General features: G+C 44.9%; 1 protein-coding gene across 1 annotated transcript in view; it reads right to left on the bottom strand.

Moving 5' to 3' along the window:
* The window catches only part of BRINP2 (BMP/retinoic acid inducible neural specific 2), a 118,617-nt gene extending 105,336 nt beyond the window's left edge, over positions 1-13,281 (bottom strand). Inside the window, exon 1 of the mRNA XM_007165370.2 lies at positions 12,537-13,281. The gene's annotated coding sequence lies outside the window, so the exon portion shown is untranslated. The remainder of the gene's footprint in view (positions 1-12,536) is intronic.
* Between the last annotated feature and the right edge of the window lie 3,241 nt (positions 13,282-16,522).

Below are 16,522 nucleotides of genomic sequence, written 5' to 3'. Positions count from 1 at the left end.
GCATATGGCATGTGTCAACTGTTTTAAAATTAGCCAATTTTCCTAAGCATAAAAATGGATTTTTGTCATATCACATGAACCATATATCACAGAAACAAACCAGTTTTTGTTGTGGCTTTTCTTTTCTTTCCAAAATGCATTCAGTCTTTTTAAGTCATTGCTAAATCCATTTCACTCACTGCATTTTTGAGGTACATTTAAAGAAATCAAGCAGAGGGAAAAAAATCTCATACAGTGCTGTCACCTGGAGAGAAATCTAGTTCATTATCAAACCAACCACGCCTAAGAGGCTGGGTTGCTACACCTGCTTTTAAGTAATAAATACCTAATATGTATGCTGCCCTGCACTGAAAATTTGGGATAGTGCAAAAATAGTTAAAATTTAAAAAAATAAGATGATAAAGAAAAAGAACTGTCACTTATTGAGCACTCTCTATGTACCAGACATTATAGGAAGTGCTAATTCTGCATTACTTCATTTCATACTCAAAACTATCCCATGATATGAGTACAGAATATACCCATTTTACAGATGTGGAAACTGAGGCTTACCTAGTAACTTGGCAAGCAACTTGTCACGGTCACATAGCTAGTACATGGCAGAGCTTGCCAATGACTTGAACCCAAGTTAGTAGTCCCTGAGCCTATTCTCTCCATGACTAGGTCATCTCATCTGTAACTGAAAGCACATTAAACTTCTACAGACATGGTATTGAGATATCAGTGGGCATCTAGGCCAATTCTTGCACTGCAGGTTTCTTAACAAAGGTTATAGGGGTGTTGTCATGGGCTCAGTTGCCTTGGGTTTCTCTCAGTCAAATAAATCCCCATTTAGCTTTGGAGGAGGAAGAGGAGGAGATGAGGTGTCTTATGTTCTCCCACCACCAGCACAAGGCACTGTTTTTAAGGACTGTGGATTAGAGCAAGCCCTTGGGAAATTCTGCTTGAGCCCCTGCATAATGCCTCCAAACCTTGCTAAGATCAGGAGTGATGCAGCAAATGTACTGAACAGGCAGCTGTCGGTACGGTCCCTTTTGAGGGGCCTACAGTTCCTCTCAAAAGGGAAAAACCCCAGTTTCCTGCTTGGGTTAAAATCTGTGAATTTCTCTTTCGAAATGCTCAAGTGTTAATTGAGAGGGCAGCACATTAAATCATTATTAGTCATTAATACTTCAGCACAAATTAGTTGATCAGGTTACTGAGAGGTGTCAAGGGCCCTGAGGAAAAGATATTTTGATGGAGGTGGTGGGGCAGGGAGGGAGGGAAGGCGGAAGGACCAATGTACACACACACACACACACACACACACACACACACACACACAAACACGGAGGGAGGGAAGGCAGAAGGACCAATGTACACGTACACACACACACACACACGGATGGAGGGAAGGCAGAAGGACCAATGTATACACACACACACACACACACACACACGGAGGGAGGGAAGGCAGAAGGACCAATGTACACACACACACACACACACACACACACGGAGGGAGGGAAGGCGGAAGGACCAATGTACACACACACACACACACACACACACACACACACACACACACACACACACACACACACACACACACACACACACACACACACACACACACACACACACCCTCCTTTGTCCCTTTGGAGCTTGCCGGGACTGTACTTACAGGTAAGAACCCCGCCTGCGCCTCAAGGCTGGGGGCTTGTAACACAGCCTTCTGCCTCTAGGGGTCTCCAGTGCCTCGAGGCTTCAGGAGGATGCTGACCTTGCTCTGTTATCCTGCAGGGCTCAAATCCCAAAGGGCCAAGGCTGCGGAAAGCGGAAGAGGCCCGTGCGGGGAGCCCCCGAGGACCCCATCACCCGCCGGAGCACTGCTCATCCACCTCCCTTGCTCCTGCCTGCCGGCGTATTTATAATATGCTAAATGGCTGAACACCAAGTGAGGGGGAGGCAGAAATCAACTGCCCCCGCCCTCCTTACTGAGTGCTTAAGCATTCTTATACCTCAAGGGGATTCCAAGGACTTCCCTCCGCAGACCCACCCCACACACTTCCTGGAAGCCCCATCTCCAGGCTACCACACTCCACCAGAGCGCCAATCGCCCCTGGCTCAGCCCGGGCTCAGGATGCTATACAAGGCCCGCGGAGTAAGGAACAGAGCAGGGTCCCCCCTGCCCTGATGGCCAGACTCTTCCTGAGGCTGAGGCCGAGGAAGGGAAAGGACAGGACAGTGAGGGAGGGCCACAGCCTGGCTCCTGGGAGACCTGAGTGCCCTATGAAAGCAGAGTCATTGAAGGCCAGAGGGTCCAGAGAGAGTTTTTCTGAAAATCTCACAGCTAAGGAGTATTGGAAAAAGTAAGAAACTTTGAAAGAGGCACTGTTCCTCACCTTACATGCTTGAATAGGTTGCAGGGGTTGGTGGCAAGGCTCTGGCTCTTTAACCCATCCTATGACTTGGCTTTAAATCCCAGCTCCACTAGGCACTCTAGCTGTGAGGTCTTGGGTAATTGACTTAACCTCTCTGTACTTAATTTTTTTCATCTTCAAAATGTGAATAATGGTATCTATTTCATAGGCAGTGGTTAGAACTGACTTAAAGATCACACAGCTGGTACATTCAGTGCCTAGCACTGTACCTGACACACAGCAGGCATTTGTTCATAGGCATTGAATTTCAAGCATCTTCAATCACTGAGAACATGGAGAACAAGAGGGATTTGTCCTAGGCTCCCTGAACTTCACAGTGTGTCGGCATTGATGAGAGTCTTATACTTTAAATCAATTTTAGTATGTCACCTGTTATTTTAAATGAATCACAAGTCTTGCTTTTTAAAGGAATTCTGTAGTATGGTGGTTTTCAATGTATTTTTGAACAGCCTTTAGGTTCCAAGGAGGTGTCTCAGGGACCACTTGCAGGTGAGGAAAGAGAAGCGACAGGTGAGGGAGCTCCAGGCCCCCAGGCCTGCTTCAGTCAGGGAGGTCTGCTTTTATCTGCTTCATATATTGGGGTTCTAGGTAAGTATTTATTTGATTAGAGTCTTCTACTGCTTTTTAAAAAGGTTAGAACCACTACTAATATACCCTTGTGTAATTCAGGGAAACCTTTCCTCCAGGCCTAAGGACACTCAATTCTTATTTGTTTTGCAAGCCTGCTCTTTTGAAAATGGAGTACACCTGTATTGAGAAAGAGGCACTGAATATTGAGAAATATTCAGCCCACACATCTTAAGTACCCAATGTGTGTAAAGCACTGCAATTGAAACTTTGCAGCTTTTCTGAATGAGCACCAACCTTTTGGGCCTGCTCCAGAAATACCCTGAGGGTAAGAATGCTTCCATCCCCTTCCTAACAAATGTAGCCTAGAGCTCGGAGCAGTTAACTTTACCTTGACCACAAAGGTGCCCTTTGCCCTGGACATAACCTAAGACAATGATCACATTGAAAGCCCTGTGTCGAAGAGCATGGGCTTTGGGATCTGACAGACCTGAGTTCAAATCTGAGCTCTGCCACTTCCAAGCTGTGTGGCCTCGGGTTATTTAATGTCTCTGAACTTTAATTTCTTCATCTCTAAACAGAAGATAACAACCCTTCTCAGAGGGTTGTTAGGTGATTAAATGAGCAATGCCTGGAAAGCACTTAGCATGGTGCCTGGCATATGGTAACCATTGCCAGGTAGTTCTGGATGCACTGGCATCCAACAGCAAATACCCAAGCTAGTACCTGACTCTCACTGATCACAGCTAAATGCCATCACTGCTCTCCATGGAAGTCAATGTCTAATGAGCTTTAATACTTGGGGACACAAAAACAGTAGCTGCCTTTTTCTGAATGCCCATTGTGTGGCAGGTACTTTGCTGATATTCTTCAATCATTGCCTTTAATCGTCATGGTGTTTGTGTTTCATGATGTACGGGGATATCCTCTCCATTTTACTAGATGGGGATACTGAAGCTCAGAGAGGTTGTGTAATGTATCCAGGGTCACACAGCTAGTGAGTGACCAAGACTAGACTGAAGCCCAAGTTTGTCTGACCCAGAAATCAGGGTCCTTTTCTACCACCCTTGCTGACTCTCAGAACTTTCCTCTGTGGAAGGCAGAGGGCATGGTGCAGGAACAAGAGCCCAGGGTTGAATGTCAGCTGCTCTGGGCTTTGTCTTCCTCAATTTCTGTCTGTAAACAGGAATGATACTTACTTCATAATGTTGTAATAAAACTTAAATGAGATAATATAAGTAAAAACAAGTCTAGTACAATTTTTATCATAAAGTAGGCTTAGGATATATATTAAATAGGTATGAAGTTGCCCCACCCATGTTTTATCTGCTCTCCAAATCATTTCTTTTTTTAACCTTATTACTAGACATATTCATAGAGAAGATACATATGTATGTATGTGTATATCTGTGGAGTGTTGCATGTGAATATATATGTATGTATGTGTGTCTATGTGTATGTATATATACATATATAAGAAAAATTACAGTGCAAACTACCATGCAGCTCAACTGTCAGCATCTCAGAAGCACCCCCCGTCTGTATGTCCCTCCCTGATGAAATTCCCATTTCTCCCGCCAGTCCAATTCACTTCTCATCTTGTTAAAAAATAATTTTCTTTTCCCCTTTTGCTCATGCTTCTGGGTTGTCTCCAGCCTCTTTGCTGTGCCTGTGCCTGTCGCTTCACTAAGGTTCTGAGCGACACGTCATTCATGGGAGAGAAGTGAAGTAAAGTGGTTCAGCAGAGCAGGGGCGCACATGCGTACGCGTGTGTATGTGTGTCCACACCTCCTACCTCTGTGGAGAGCAGCAAACCAGACATCTCATGAGATATGTCTTAACCCCAAAGAACAGAAGGGACAAGTGGACTTATGGAAGAGAGGTTTGCTAACATGTGGGCAATTTGCTGCTCCCTAAGATGTCCCCCCCACCCCACCCCCGGGCAACTGAGTCTTGTACCTTCTGCAGTGGGGGGTGGTCGTCACGGCAGCTAGAACTCTGGTTACACTGAGTCCACAATTTCTCTTCTTTAGATCCCCAGATTCTACCCCACCCTGGGATTTCTACCTTCCTCAATTGACAAATCAGTTTCCAACTTAGATGTTCCCTCCTCCAAGAGACCTTCCCTAACCACCACCGCAATCACTCTCTCCTATTATACTCTATTTTGATACTTTTCTTCATATCAGTACCTGAAATTATCTCATTTATTTGTCTACATGTTCCTCTTTATGGATATCATACTAATTAGAGATGTGAACTCAGGATCTAAACTGGGTTAGAATGTCAGCCACTCCACTTACTAGCTTGAACAAATTGTTTAACCTTGCTGGGCCTCCAATTCATCATCTGTCAGATGGGAATATAGGATTTATTAAAATGGGAATTATAGAATCATTATGTGAAGGAAATGAGTTAATGTATGTAAAGCCTTCAGTATAATGCCAGACACATAAGTACTACTAAAGTGTACTTAAAGTACTACTATTATCAGCTATGTCAATAATAATCATTATTATAATTATCCTCCTATCTACCCTCTAGAATGTAAGCATCCTGATGGCAGGGCTTTTATCTGCTGTTCACTGTAGAATATCCAATGCCTAAGAAAAGTACCTGGCACATATTCATAATATACTGAATAAACAGTTCCTGACAAATATGTCTGAGAACCCCAATCCCAACCCTGCCTCTGAGTGCAGGACAGGGCCATATAAACAAATCACTACAATGTGGTGGCTATAGTTCAAAAACAGAGTCTGAGTGAGTTGTGCAGGGGTGTAAAGGAGGAGACAATTAATTCCTTCCCAGAGTCTCAGGGAGACTTCACAGAGGAGATCACCCTTACAGTCTTAAAGCTCGATAACCCTCAGGGAACAGAGAACAGGGCAAGGGAAGGTTCTCCAGAAAAGCAACATAGCACATCTAACAGCCTCGGAATACTGAGGAAACTGCCTGCAGTTTAGGTAGCGGGGGCGAGCAGGGGGAAATGGAGAGATGCAAGGAGAAGCTGCTGGACCAGCTCATGAAGGGTCTCCTGCTTGTGATGCTAAGAAACTTGGGTTTTATTCTGACAGTAGTGAGGACTCATTGCAGGACCACAGTAAAGGAAGGAGCATAATCAAATTTACCGGTTTGCAAGATCACCCCAGCTGCAACGAGGAGGCTGGGTTGGCTAGCCCTCAAAAGAGGAGACAGGGAGACCAAGTACCGGGAAAGTCCAAGTGAGAGGGGTGAGAGCCTGACGAGGGGGGGCGGGGAGGGAGAGAGGGGAGGGAGGGGAGGGAGGGAGGGAGGATGGCTTTGAGAAATCATCAGGAGGTAGAGCTTGTCATTGGGGATTGATTGGATGTGAGGGGCTGTGTGAGAGAAAGCAGAGCCCAGGACAACTGTATTTCTTAATTTTGTCGTTGGGCGATTTGTTGTCCCATTAACCAAAGCAGGGAATTTGGAGAGGGGAATCATTTTATGTGTGAAATGGGTACATAACGAGTTCACCTTTGGACATTTTCATCTTGGCGATCATCAAAGTGAAGGATGTTTTGTAGGAAAGGATGTTGACATTTGTTGAGCATCTATCATGTGCCTGGAACTGTGTTTGGCTCCTTATGTATTTTATCTCATTTAATATTTAGAACAGCGGATTGAGAGATTGGGCATTATCATTTTTTTATAGATGATAAAACTGAGGCTTAATGAGTAACGATCCCTACTTTACATAGTGAACACCAAAGAACAGTTAAGTAGACCAGTTTGATTAAGCAAGATTGAATGAAGTGCATACAAAGAGACGGATCAGAAAATAAAGTAATAAAGGTAGTTTGGGAGCAGATCATGGAAAAATTTGAATGGAGGTATTAACCACGCCACAGGGGTGTTGTGAAAATCAGGTGAGAGAAAGCTTGTAAAGCATTTTGTAAACTATAGAATGCTGATCAAATATGAGGAGTTCTAGTTGTGGCCAAACCTTATTGCAACAAATGGTAATAATAAGATCATAGTGATAAGTGAATTATAGAGTTCAAATCCATACTTATTAAATAAAATTCAATCATGATGTCTTCTCCCCATTCTTCTTACTGATAGGTCCACAAAAGAATCTCTAACATATAGCAGTGACTTTTCTTTCTCCCCATCACACCATCAACATGACTGGTCTGAAGGAGAGCTCTCCCAAGAAAAGATGATAATATGGTAGACATGAGAAGGAAGAGGAGATTTGAAAGTCAAACGGACCCAGCTAATCCCAGTTGCTGTGTCCTCAGACTTTGGAGTGAGACCCTAAAGATAATTAACTTGGTTATTTCTACTGTCAGGCAGAAACACAAAAATATTAGGATAAAATCCCCAGGCCTCCTACCTGATGATTGTTTGCATGTGAACTGGGAGCGGCAATGCTCCACAAATGCTTAGGGTGGGCTGAGTCACTGTTGATAAGGTCACCATCAAATAAGCCAACTTAAGCTATCTGTGCCCTCCTACACTTTCGATTTCAGACATACATGACCAGACACTCTCTGGGCTGCTCACCATCCCTCCCTCCATGTTCTCTCTTTTTATGTTTCTGGCTCCTCTTGTTTCAAGGCTCTGTCCTTTCTCCACATTTGCTGTCACTACTCTGCAGGATTAGACCAGCACTGCCCAAAAGAAATAGAATGAGAGCCACATATATAATTTTAACTTTTCTAATAGCCACATCAGAAAGTAAAAGGAAATGGGTGAAACTAATCTTAATATATTTTATTTAACCCAATATATCCAGAATATTATCATTTTAACGTGTAATCAATATTAAAAGAAACAGTGCTGAGATATTTGACATTCTTTTCCTTTAAGCCAAGTCTTCAAAATTCAGTGTGTGTTTTTACAGTGACAACATGCAATCCAAGTGCTCCAAGAGCTACACGTAGCCAGTGGCCAACATATGAATAGTACAGTGTGGGGCAGCGCTCAGTCCCATGAGGTATCAGATTGCCCACCCTTCGCTCAGTCCAGCATTCCAGATATATTTGCATTTCATGCGAGCTTCAGTAAAAGGAATGATGGAACTGGCTGTTGAGGATTCCGTGCTATAATAATGTTCCTCAACTTTACTTCCATCTGCATGGCAGAGTGACAGTTTCCAGAGAGGTCAGATGAGACCCACTGGTCAGATGAAACCCATCCACCGCTGCCCCCAGTCTGAAGTATAACTGAGCTGCCTCTCTCTTCACTCCCATATGGAAGAGGCTTTAGCCTACAATCACTAGCCACACACCCATGGGCCTGGACCTCTACCTTAGCCCCCAAACATGGCAGCAGATACTTGTGAATAATAAAGAAAAAATGCTTCAGTCCCACCGACCAGCTGCAGGGTCATTTAACACAGGAAACAAAGGTGACAACAAGGCCTGGGAAGAATTTTCAAGAGAAAATCCATATCCCTCAGGACTTGTCCCCAGAATGAACTCCTGGGGCGAAGCAATCAAACAGACCGTGTTCTTGGGGATTTTCCTCTCGACCTGAGAGCAATGATGGCGTGACTTCAGGCAAGTCATTCCACTCTCAGTGCCCCACCGGAATTTTGTCCATGTCGGAAGGGGCCACGCAGGTAGAGTGAATAGATGTCTCAAACCAAGTGAAGACCAAGGAATAGGGTTTCACCAGTCCTCTCACAGGACCTACGCTTTCCCTTGACCTTTTCTCTGGGAAACAAGGCTCACTGTTGGAGCAAATGTGTGTGGCGGACCAGCCAAAGCCCTCTCCTGGTGCCGCACAGCCCTTGGTCCTCCCTTGGTACCGCCCAGGCTGGCAGACTACCTCCCCGCTCTGTTGTTCAGCTGAGCAATCAGAGTACCTCGTGGTACAGCTGCGGGCAATACCGTACCCGCCCCTTCTGCTTTTGTGGTCTCCTCCTTTGTGACTGCTACAGCATATGTTTTATTAAAAAGGAAAAGGAGGGGAGATGAGAGGTTTTGTATATGGGCACGCCAAGAATCTTAAGACTGAAAATCTTCTCCTTAATGCTAAATGCCTGAGGGCTTTGGCATTTTGCTGGCTCCAAGTAAACCCCAATAGGGATATTTGGGTGGGGAAACAGGAAATGAAGGGAAATCAAGACTCTCTCTTAGGAGATTCTGAGTCTAAAAAAAGAATACGAGAAGATTTTCTCGTGTTCTCTTGAAATTTGCCTACTTTCCCCCAATATCTTTCTCCAAAATTTTTGATATGTTGTTAAGCTCCCTGACCTTGAGCACTATTTTTCCCATAATATATGGATTAGGCTTGAGGGTGGGTAGAAAGCTTAGGTAATTTTTGGTGCCTAATGAGATGTCCAACATTTCAAAGCCCTCTGCCTGATCTGAGGGCAGCTTCCTCTAGGCCAATACATGCTTCAAGTAATTAACCCAGGTGTACGCTGTTTCCAGGATCCAAGTGGAGAAGTGGTTTAGGGCAAACCCCAAGGAAACATGCAAGCCTTGAGGTTTCCAGCCTTCTCAGCTGTGCTGCAGTTAGCCTCTCTGTCAGCTGGAATCTTTTTCCCATTTCTCCCTCTCCAAACAAATCCCACCCTATCCCCCAAGGCACAACTCAAATTCTCCTTCCTTGGAATACTGATAGCTCTCATTATCTGTACAAATCAACTGTAGATTAATTAGGTCAGCCTCAAGAGTCTCTTGTATTGAACTGCTGTTTAGAATGTATGTTGTCATTTACCTTTTCCCCAGATGTAAGCATATTTTCCTAACTAGAATGTAAGATCACTGAGGGCAAAGACAAAGTCTTATCAGACTTTTATCCCTCACAGCCCTTAGGTCAGAGCCAGAGGCAAAGCCTATGTCACTGCAACCTCCCATTCCTGTCAAGTACAGAACAGCTGAAATCAAATCACAGTTACTAAGATTAACCCATTCCTTAGGAGGAGTCAGGAGAGTCTGGGGTTGGTTTGGGAATGATGAGACCCACACCCTACTCCATAGGTTCCCTTAATTGCTGTGTGACCCAGAGTAAAACAGTTCATCTTTCCAAGGTCCTCTGCCCTCCTTTTTCCAAGAAGGAGGCTAAACTCATTCTAGTCTCCTTCTTAGGGTAATCAAAGATAAATGAGGCTATAAGGCGTGTGAGGATTAATGAGATGAGCTCCCTAATATGCTCCTAGCCCTTTGGAAAAGTATGCAATTATAACATGTATACGAGGTCTTATTATCTAAGAGAAAGAGTTGAATCACCAGAAATACACAGCACAGTGGGGAAAACAAAACACTAACTGGGAACTCTCAACACTAAGCATCCCACTCAGCAGAAAGTGCCCACGCAGATGTCTCCAGTCCCTTCTGATTACCTCTTGTTTGTGAGCTGGGGAGGGATTTTGGAGCACCGTCTCAGAGGGGATGGTTTTTGTGTGACGCTCCCCAGTGGCTAGCCTGTGTCTTGGGAAAGGGGATCAGAAGGAGTTGATGACGCAGGGATGTTCTCTGCCCTCTGGCCTCGCTCAGTAAACAACCTGTTAGGAGGCCAGAAGGGAAAACCCAGAGGATGATCTTAAGGGCCTAAATGGGGAAGATGCTCCCCACCCATGAGTCTGGCCCAATGCTAGCAGAGCAGGAACCCTCCTCCCTCCCCAGCCCTTCCCTCCTTTTCTCCTTTCTTGTGGCCACACTGCAGCACACAGCACTCCATTCTGGGAGATAAAGCCAGCCCCATTTTTGGTGAGGAGGGAGAAGCAAGAGTCAGGGATGCTTCTGTCTTCTCCATGGCTGCAGAATAGCCGTTAAACCCTTTGGTGCCAGTTGCCCTCCAACAGGGGAGACCATGGTCTGACATTTGCTTCCTTTCCCTCAAACATTTCACAGTATCCAGGCTCTGTACCAGCTCAAATCATATCGCTCCTCAAAGAAGCAAAGCATGCATCTTTCCCCAGAGTAGGCAGCAGCTAAAAAGAAGGTATATATATGTATAGCAACAGCTATGATATTGCTAAGATTTCAGGATCATTGTGTCAGCATTGCTTGGTCATGCCCCCAGTGCTGCAAAGCAACTTATTCTGGATGGGAGGGAACTCCAGAGGGTCTTGCCTTAAACAAATAACATACACATAACTGTGTGAAGTCAAGAGGGAAAACACACAAACTCCAACATCACTTTGCTGTTGCCTGATGTCATCAGACTGCCCCCCAGGGGATTTTGTAAAATACTTTAGCTGCTTGGTTAATACTGGCATTGCCCTGTATTCTAGGAGGCATGGTCAGAAAGAGTGTCCCTTCAACGTGCACATGTCTGGAGAAGGACAGAGGCAGAAATACTTGACTTACACTATACCTTTTATCCTCCAGATGGGTCTGTGCTGACAGATCATTGTCCCTGCTGGATAAGGCTCAGATTACCCAGCTAGAAGCCTGGCTTGTTATAATTGCTATCCTTTTAACAAAACATTTGCTCCTGCTCAGGACACCTGACTCCCAGAGCTAGGAAGAGCACACACACAGTTCTTTATGGAGGGGTCTGTTAAATCACGTTACAGTGCATTAGCTTGATTATTAGTTCATATTTGGCTTAGGTCTATATACTCTGGATAAATATGTACCATGCAGAGGGACTGCTTGGTGAGGAGAAAACTCCTCTGGGCTGGAACAGCAGCTCCCAAGTTCATGTTTCTACTAGGAAGGAACACTCCAGGCATCTGGGGCCTGGGCAGAGAGCTGCACAAGCATGCTTCTTCTAGCGGCAGCCTGTTTCCTGCATACAGCTGTGAGCACAGGCACACACATATATATACACACACACATACCATAGGCAGCACTAGACTGTGTACCCAGATGATTACAGAACCAGGGAGAGAGAGAGATCCCCAGATAATCTCAGTGTGCCCCTCCTTCCAGCACTGCAATGCTCTCCCCAGTGTCTCCAATGCACTGCCAGGTTCAACTCAATCAGTGGGGTTTCTGCCACCACCCGGGGGGGAGACTATTTGCAACCCACAGGGTTCACTCTTCAATCTGTTTTTTTTTTTTTTTTTTCTTGGCTGCATGTGCATGGGAGAAAGAGACAGGCCTCTAGAGACATAGCAGGGAGCTCTATGGACATGTGAATATAGCTCTAGGAACATGTGAATACCTGTGAATATGTGTATCATGTATCACAACCTCCATCCCAAACACAGTGAACCGTGTACAGTTCAGTCCAGCATCTGCTGGGCATGCAGAAGTCCTTGTCATCTTCTGCAATTATGCAGTCCGATTGGATTTTCTGAAGCTAATGGGAGTTGCACTAACTTTGAGGACTTAAACCAGGCAAAAGCAATATAGGTCAGGCAGAGCGCCCAAGTCGTGCGGCAGACATGCAACACCAGGAGGCAATAATAGGACGATCTCTAGCTAAACCCCAAAGTCCACTGCTCAGCTCCACAAGACAGAAACTAAGAGGGGGGGATCATTCCCTCTGCCTGCAGCTGCCAGGCACCAGGGCAAGAGGGTTGTAGGAGGGCAAAACGATCCCCTTACCAAGAGACACACCAAAAAGATAACGAAAAGGGGATGGAGAAAAACCACCAAAACCCTGCACTGTTACCTTGAATCCTTGCAAGAGCCCTCCTTGCTGTATCAGCTGCTCCCCAAACCTCCACCGACTGGGAGGAGACTCCTGAAAGATTCCAGGATTTTGTGCAACATCTCCAGTGGCAGCTTTCCAAAGTTTTTACTTCATGATTTCTTGTGGCTCCTTCTCATTTGGGGAAACGTGAATGCCTCCCCCTCAGTGTGTGAAAAGGAGCCGATGTCTCTTTTCAAATTCCTTGCTCCCCGCTTTGCTGCTGCTGCTGCCGCCGCCGCCGCTGTCAGACCACTTGCCTGCTGCCTTCCAGCTGAGCAGCAAGGTTGCCCGGCACCCACAGCATGTTTGAAGTGGGGCTTCGACGCTGGGCCGGGGCGCACGCGGGTGGAGAGGGAAGGAAAGTGCCAAACCCGACCCGGGGAGTCCTCTGTCCTTCCACCGAAGAGAAAACCAAGATCGTGCCTTCCTTCCAACTCTAAAGAGACTCACTCACCCTGTCTCTCTCCCGGAATCACTGCCTTGCACATGGGTAGAGACAGTTCCTCCTGCTTCACCGCTCCCTCGGCTGCCTGCAGACCTGCCCAGGCGCTCGCCGCGCACGGCAGGTGCACATCCCTGGGCAAGTGCTAACGGGATCCTCCGAGCTCAGCGAACGGGCTGCCCGAGCAGCCGCGGGCAGAGCAGCTTCCGAGGCGGGCGGATTCCATCCCAGGCTGCAGCCCGGCGTGTCCTTGCTCCGACTCCGAGCTCCGTACCTAAGCAGTTTCACCTGCAGACTCAGACACCAGCTGAGTGTCTTAAGATAACAATGCTCCCCTGCCTGCCTCTCTCTTTCTTTCTTATGCACGTACGCAGGCAGCCAATGGGACGCAGCGCCACACTCCCCACAAGCTCCCATTGGCTGGGCGGCTCGGCTGGGGGCGGGCTCGGGGCCTCACCGGCTGTCTCCTTTGGTTAGCTGTCTGGCGGGGCTACCAACTCTGTTAACCCTCCCAGCTTTGCAGTAGGGAGTTTTTTGGTGTGGATAAGGGAGGCTTGGATAAATTCACGACTGGGGAGTTGGAGAGTGGAAGAAGGCTGAGGAACAGGAAGAAACTTGGGAGCTAATTAAATTTTCTTCTAATCTTCCTAAGATAATCATTTGTCCCAGACCATTTTGTTTGCTTGCTTAACTAGAACTAGCAGAGATAGGGACCCATTTGAGCCATTTTCCTTCTAATCTGAGGTTTTATTCTGTTGTTTTGTGCATTTTAGCCTCTTGGTCTTGGTCCTGAATTACTTAATCAGAAATGAGTCCCCAGGTGAGAATACCTATCTCACAGCATATTCTCTCTCTCTCTCTCTCTCTCTCTCTCTCACTCACACACACACACACACACACACACACACACACCCAGAGATACAGAAGAGAGAGGCAAAAGATGGCAGGGACTCAGTGAGTACAGAGAGAAACAGATTTAGATACTCTGAACAGCTAAATCAAGAAACATTCTGTCCCCAAACCAGGATTGTGAAGACAAAGGCAAAGACAAGAACTTCAGGTTCAGGTTTCTGGGGAGAAATTTAGGGGGAAAAAATTGTCCTGCTTCCAAAAGAGTGAATTGTTTTGCCTGTGGTGTTTTCCTTCTGCATGCCTCCTTTCACTTCAGTGTGTATCAGGAAGAGGGATTGTGACTCTCCACTTGGTTTTTAAAGGAAGACTAGAGAAATCAGAACAGGAACAGCCTTGTTTCTGTGAAGCAGGTGCTGTTGCTGAGACTGTGAATTGAGAGGAGAGAGAGAAAGAGGAAGAAACAGAGACAGAGATAGAGACAGAGAGAGATGGGGAGGTGGGGAGGAAAGAGTAAAGAAAGAAAATATTAACTTTGAATCAAAGGTTGTGAAATATATTCTTAATGTCCTAATGAGGATGCACAACTGAATTATGTCCAGCTAACTAGCATACTATACTAAATTTTGGCAGAGCATGGGAGAGTAATAGTTGAAGAAAGAATCCAATCCAACAGAAGAGCTGGGGGTGGGAGCTGGCAAAGGAATGTGAGGGGTTCATACTAACTTGTATGATGGGGGAAATATGGAGAGGAAAATACAGAGTCAAAAAGGGAGAGAAGTGTTTCAATTTAGTTTATTTTAAAAATAGAGAGCAACATTAAAGATTATTTTTGTAAAGAACTAGGAAAAAGAAATGTATGCAGAGGCTTAATGAATGCCAAAATAGTATATACATCAGGATTATCTAAAAAGCATCAGGGAGCCAGATGTTCTGAATAAATGGGGAAAATTAGAAATATTCCTCACGTATACACCCTGAGCCCCACCCATCTCTTTCACCTCCATTCCCTCCTCTGTATCTTATATAGGTTTGACCTTACCTCTCCATACTGTAGGTATCTGTTTGCCTAAGCTAACAAAACATGTCAGAGAATAGTCCTCAGGATAATATATCTAAGTAAACCAGTGAAAGTCTAAATCTGCTGCTGTCCAACTCCTGAGTTATTTACTCCTGTGCTTCCTAGAGACAGAGGCCCCCTGAACTTGTCCCAGATGACAAGACGCCAAATGTTGAGACTCTCATAAAAATAGTAGAAAGGAGTGGGTAAATGAAAGTAGTTGAATAAATGATTACCAATCTCAATGGAAAGAAAGATAAAATTTCCAAAACCTCTAGGAGAAATAAAGGGGGTATAGAGTTGGGAAACAAGAAAACAACTTGTAAAAAGAAAAACTTGCTTCTGCTTTCTTCTCCTATGGAGTCCTAAGCCATGTAAAAAACACTTTATTGAGGTATAATAGACATCACAAAATTCCACAAGTGTACAGTTTGATAAATTTTTGCCTAAATATGCATCCATGTGACCACCACCCACAGCATTTCCAGGAAGCTCATCCTGACATTCTCAGTCAAAACTCCCCTCCTCATACAGATAACTACTATTCTGACTTCTAGCACCAAAGATTAATGTTACCTGGTCTTGAAGTTCATAAATATAGACTCTTATAGGATACACTCTTCTGTGTCTGGTTTCATTCACTTATTATGTCTGCAAGATTCACCCACATAGTTGCATGTTTATTTTTACTGCTGTGTAGTATTCCATCACATGACTAAATGCTATTTACCCATTCTCCTACTGATGCATATTTGGGTTGCTTCCATTTTTGTCTATTATGAGTAAACCTGCTATGAATGATCTTCATTCTTTTGGTGGATATATACAATCATTTATCCTGGATATACGCCAAAGAGCATAAATCATTTAGTTTGCTTTTGGCTACTACATGGGAAAAAAAACTCATGAAAGTTTCATGAAAGAAGCCTATTTTCTTTCTGAAATAATTGAAGAGCAGATAATGGCAAAATATCACTACTGAGCACCAACTAAATGCCTAAAACGTTAAATTCTTTATATACATACTCTCATTTCCTTCTTACACCTATTCTAAAAAGCATGTATTATTGTTTCTATTTTTCTAATAAGAATGTTGAATGCAAGACACTGTATTGGGATATGACCCTTGGCCTCCTAATGTGGGGTGTGTGTGTGTGTGTAAGGGATCTGTGAGAGGAGCTATGAGAGAAGGGAGTGATGGAAGGTCTCACTACATAGATAAGGCCTGAGATTTGCCTGCAGAGAAGGGGCAATCTGGAGAACACTGAGTGGTGCGTTCCAGGTGGACAGAATGGCGTGGGAGGAGTGAAAATGGAGAACGGGCTTTAATTCGATGGGGATGTGTATGTGTGTTGTGGGGGGAGGGGAAGGGGATAGTGTAGTAAGCAATACATCTAAGAGAATAAATCGTATGAAACTTGGAAGAAGGTTTGAATTTCGAAACTATGGTGTTCGAACTTTATCCTGTAGGAAAAGAAAAACTTTAGAATGGCATGAGGAAAGCAAGATTTCACGAAGATCAATCTGGTAGTTGTCTAAAGAATAGGTTAATAGCAGGGAAAGCATTCAAAAGCTATTATAAGGGTCGAGGAGCAAGGCCGTTGGTACTGGAAT

Source organism: Balaenoptera acutorostrata, chromosome 1 (genome assembly GCF_949987535.1).
Source record: "Balaenoptera acutorostrata chromosome 1, mBalAcu1.1, whole genome shotgun sequence".
Classification (NCBI taxonomy): Eukaryota; Metazoa; Chordata; class Mammalia; order Artiodactyla; family Balaenopteridae; genus Balaenoptera; species Balaenoptera acutorostrata.
The sequence above is the reverse complement of the archived record's forward strand: the minus strand, read 5'-3'. Positions and strand labels throughout refer to the sequence as shown.